The 5429-nt window shown below is 45.2% G+C and overlaps 1 pseudogene across 1 annotated transcript; it reads left to right on the top strand.

Moving 5' to 3' along the window:
* Window positions 1-384: 384 nt before the first annotated feature.
* Window positions 385-1855, top strand: LOC310777998 (putative nuclease HARBI1; annotated as a pseudogene). The gene is made up of 5 exons: window positions 385-435; window positions 569-821; window positions 906-1021; window positions 1276-1387; window positions 1482-1855. The product of its transcript is annotated as a putative nuclease HARBI1 (transcript).
* The last annotated feature ends 3574 nt before the right edge of the window (window positions 1856-5429 follow it).

The raw sequence follows: 5429 nt of genomic DNA, 5'->3' as shown, positions 1-5429 counted from the left end.
TGTGTGTGTGTGTGTGTGTGTGTGTGTGTGTGACAGGAGAAAACAATTAGAAATTAAACAGTAATGGTTTAGTTGTTTTGTGTTTTGTTTTTGTTTTGAGTAGAGATCAGAGGCCTATATACCACGAATGGAGGATAAACAGATCCAGGATCTGTCCCTTGATCTGGGGCCTGTACTACAAAGCAGGATTAGTGGTTTAGCGAGGTAACTCCAGGTTTAAACCTGGTTTGGCCGTACTACAAAGCAAGTTAACTTCTTACTGACATATATTTCCATAGCAACTTATGCTTCACACTTAACCTGGTCCGCAGCAGGTTAAGTTGCAAGGATAAGATTAGACCTTCAATACACCGCCCACGAACCAATCGAATCAGCAGTTTGGAAATGGCCAACCCCCTTCTGGATGAGTTTCCCGTAGAGGAAGGAGCACGAATTGTAAGGGGGGGCTCTGAGGAGAGAAAGAGTGTTTCGCGACCGGCAGGATCCATTTGATCATTCAGAGGATTATCTGTACGAGAGATATCGCTTCTCCAGTGACGGATTAAGATATTTGTGTGATTTGTTGCAGCTCTATCTTGCTAACGTGACCCTCCGTAGCCATGTCCTGTCTGTGCCAGAGATGGTTTGCATCGCCCTACGCTTTTTCGCGTCGGGGGCTTTCATGTATAGCGTCGGGGATGCAGAGACCCTCGGGAAAAACACAGTATGCAAGACCATTCACAAAGTCGCCCGTGCATTAACAGAGCTACTGCCTGGATTTGTGGTGTTCCCGGGACACTTGCCCACGTTAGCCATAAAAGAAGGCTTTTACGACATTGCAGGTAACTCATTTTACTCCATCTATACAGTGTGTAGAGCCCATGATGCATAAATGACATAATAATTGTAGCCTACTCCTGTCATAGGCTTCCCCAGAGTGCTGGGTGTAATAGATTGCACCCACATCCCCATCACTGCACCTCTGGGTGAGAATGAAGGGGACTTTGTGAATAGAAAGTAATTCCACAGCCTCAACATCCAGGTAAATCCTGCAATGATCAGTTGTCATGCACAATGCACATTTTACATTCAAGTTGGACATGAATAGCTACATCTTGCCCATGTATGTACCCTATGATTTCCCATTCCATATTTTGGGTGGATTTACACACGTCATTGTGCACGTTTGTGTCATACATGATGTGTGACTAATAAACTTCCCCCTGCATGAACCACACTTCAATGCACATTGAAATCATGTTATGTGGAAGTAGTTAATCCCAAATGCTTTTGCAGATGACTTGTGACCATCAACAACTCATCAACAGCCTGGATGCCAAGTGGCCAGGGTCGGTGCACGACTCCCGGATCTTCAGGGAGTCCACACTGTGCCACAGATTTGAGCAAGGTATGGAAAATATACATTTAATATAATTTTGAGTCATGCCTTCCCCAAACTGAAATGTGATACTGATGTTGGCAATATTCCTTCTTATCCTCAGGGCTGTTCAGTGGAATGCTCCTTGGAGACCGGGGGTACCCCTGCCTGCCGTACCTGATGACCCCCTATCCTGACCCTCAGGCCGGCCCACAAGCCCATTTCAACCTGGCTCTTAGCAGAACCCGGGTCAGGATTGAAATGACATTTGGCATCCTGAAGGCCCGCTTCACCTGCCTGCACGAGCTCAGGGTGGTGCCAGACCGGGCATGCAGGATCATAGCAGCGTGTGTGGTGCTGCACAACATTGCCACCATACGGAGGGAGAGAGTCCCTCCGTTTGAGCCACAGCCCCCTGATGTGGTGGACCCCATCACCCTAGACTACCCTACTGGCAGGGCTGTCAGGGAGGCCATCACAGAGCAATTTTTTGCCTAAAATAAAAATTAAATACACACATGCCTTTGTTTGAAATCATTTTCTCTTTATTTTAATTGTTGTGCCACCTCATCCTCTGCTGCTCCCGTTCCTGTGAAGAAATGAGAGAAATACTGAACTGTTTGACAGTGTGGGTGGGGGATGAAAGCATAGACATAAGTGTGTTAACTGATTTACCTTCTTTCTTTCCTCCAATTCCTCCACCTGCAGCCTGACCTTTTTTATGAGCAACTCCTTATATATAATGTCCAGCTCCAGTTTTCTTTTATATAGAGCCCTCACATTGTCTGCTGAAACCTGAAACAAATTCAAGACAGAATAGAGTTGCTTTGGCATGCAAGCCTTGTCCCTTTGCAAGGCTCACTTGAAGACAGAGGTCACAGTGACTAGGCTACCCTGTTTGAATTCAGCTTAATTAACCTACATTTCATGACCCTCTTCCTCTCCTAGGTGTATGGGTACCAGACGTGGATGCTTGGGGAGGGGTACAAGGGCCTTCCTGCAGGTTTTCCTGCAAAATGTACATCATTCAATGGAAACAATTGATTTCATAGGCAGCTGCAGTTACATAAATTACAGCTAAGTGTCTATACTCTCACCATCTATGTTGAGATGGTTGAACACTGCATCAAATTGTTAACAAAGGGCTACAGTGTAGCCTACCTCAAACAAGTCCCTCTCGTCTGAGCACACAGACAGCGTGATGGTGTCCTCCTCTGGGCCCACCTGGGGAAATTATAGCCTACATGTAAATGGTGTATTTCATCCATGATCAGTAAGCAAAGATGACATGCCAGTGTATGACAAGTTGCTTTCATTGTTACCTCTGCCTGGGAAGGTGTCAGTGTGTGGCTGGGCGGTGGCATCAGCACCAGTCTGTCACCTTCAACTAAACAGAAAGTATAGGCATGCTGCATGCATGTTACCTATATAGCCTAATTGTCTTTCGAGCAAACCAGAAATGTAGCATTGACACATACCCTGTACAAAAAGAGCAGGGGCTTGGGAGCTGCCACCAGGGTCTGATGTCAACCCCCCCTCCACCCCCTCCATCAAGGGGCGCCCCTCATTGTTGGCTAGAGCCAGCTCCTCAGCAGTGGTGTAGTCGGGTGTAGCAGGGCCTCCTCCCGTCTTCCTGCTTTCATTTTTCTTTTTGTTAGCTGCAAGCAATGTCAAAGCTATTCAATTGTGCTTTTAGTTTTGTATATCAATGTAATCCTGAGACAGAGTGATTGGAGCAATATACATGTAGGGCCTAAGCTATGTGTGTATTAGCCTACTTATAACATATTAAGGTTAAGCCAACTTACCGCTTTGGATGACATTTTTATATTTATTTTTTACTTGCTCCCCTGTTCTTTTAGTTCCGCTGGAGTTGCAACTATAAGAATAAGGTTTGGGTCATACTCGCAGCACAATACTGTATAAGCAACACATTGATTTCATTGGAATTGCCACATCAAAGCATACGTCTCCAAAGCGCACCGTGTGCGCAACGGAAATGGCTGAACTTTGGTGGCGAAATCAAGCAAGCTGAATAACTTATGCATTTAGACAATCTGCAATTTTTTGCCAGCCCTGCTTTCGCCGCTTATTATGTGCAACGGTGTTTCCCTTTGTTTTGATTAGATCTTTATAAACCTCATATTTAGTGAATATGAGCGTTTGCTCCTCAAGCGAAAAATATGCGGCTCTGCTACTACTACTGCCAGACGTGGCCGATGACGTGTTTGGCGTCTCCATGTTGTGATTGGTCAGACGTCGGAGAGAACGCCCTTTTTATGTGCACGAGCTGATGTGCACGAGCATTTTCATGTGCACGAGCCTAGAGCTCGATTAGAAAAACCTGGTTCCACTAAATGAGTGGCAAACGAGGTTCGTAGTACAAGTTAACTACAATCGAGCTGATCTGGTTTAGACAAACCAGATCAAGGGACAGATCCTGGATCTTCTTATACAACATTCGTAGTACAGAGCCCTGGTTTGGCTTAACCAGATCAAAACAATCGAGCTATTCTGTTACTTGTTCTGTTACTGAAGGACTGTCTAAAGTTACCGCTTTATTCACATCAGTCATTTTGATCTCTGCTGCCATTTCTGCCTAGTGTCTATATACAACACATTAATATAGGTCTGCTCAATAAAACCTAATGTGTTTTTTGCAAGTAGAAGTCTAAATTTCCAAAATCCGTAGACCTATTTAGATCATAGATTTAACGTTAGAAATATAGGCTCTGAATCAACACAGTGCGGGCGTAGTTTTCATTGAATTAAAAAATAGCCTATAAAAATAGCAGCACACAGAGCACCTTAGTGCGCTTTGGAGACGTTTATGATTCCTCTTTACGCCTCCTACCTGGCCATTTGCCATCCCACACAGTCACACCTGACACCTCAGTGCTCCACTACAATCCTCCCTCCTGGACACCAGGGGGCCGGTTGCACCAAGTGGTCTTAACTATGCCTGGTCGTAACTCCTATGTCGGTCTTAGTTAAGACCAGTCTTTAGAGTGGATTTATGCCTTTTTCACCAACACGGCTTACGTCTGGTCTTAACTAGGCCGGTCGTAGCAATGCGCGTCCATGTGAATTGCCAGGGAATGCACCCTGATTGGATGATGTTGCAAAAATGTGCCTCGCGACCTGCTTGGAGCGCACTGTGTCACTACGCTCTCTCAGCCACTACTGTAAAACACCCTCCCTCCTCCCACCCTCCCTCGCTCCGGGGGGAAAATGGCGGCGATTAAGCCAGGCAGACAGTCTGAATGAAATTGAATGTAACGTTCCCAATTCTATGTATTAAATTCTAAAAGATTAACGGCAACATTTGCGAAGGCTAAGCCACACAACTAGTTAGTTATAATCTAACATCGTGGTTCAAAGACGGAGAACTGGCTGTGTTACGACGATGACGGTAAGGACTCAAAAAGGTCTCCGCTGATAAGACACGGAGATCTCTGTTACAGGCAGGCACTACGCCTCCTCCTCACCAGTCGTAAGAGTTACGCCTGGTCGTAGTGAAAAGAAGGCTTAAGCCGTCTTGGTGCAACCGGCGTAGCTGTTAGGTCGTAAAGTTACGACCAACTTAGCTTAAGACCAGTGTAAGACCAGTTGGTGCAACTGGCCCCTGGTATTATTAGCTGAAGCTGTAGCGGGTCTTTGTTAGTACTTGCTGAAGCCGACTGTACTGGGTCTGTGTCAGTACTGGCTGATGACCCAGCATCTCCTTTACTGACAAACCTAAGCGTAGAACCTGCAAATCATAGAACACTATTATTATATTGATCAGTTGCATCTGACCCTGTTCAAACTCTTCTCCCCCAGATTTCCTGTTATACATGTTCAAATATAAAAGACTTAAATATAGCTTGGCTGCAATACTAATCAATAGCTATTTAGTCAATGTCAATCCATTGCTTTCCATCATGCAGTAGGCTATCTATCTATCTATCTATCTATCTATCTATCTATCTATCTATCTATCTATCTATCGTCTGTCTGTCTGTCTGTCTGTCTGTCTGTCTGTCTGTCTGCTTGTCTGTCTGTCTATCGTCTGTCTGTCTGTCTGTCTGTC

The sequence above is a fragment of the Poromitra crassiceps genome (assembly GCF_964638095.1).
Source record: "Poromitra crassiceps genome assembly, chromosome: 6".
NCBI classification, from domain to species: Eukaryota; Metazoa; Chordata; class Actinopteri; order Beryciformes; family Melamphaidae; genus Poromitra; species Poromitra crassiceps.
This window is presented reverse-complemented; position numbering and strand designations above follow the sequence as displayed.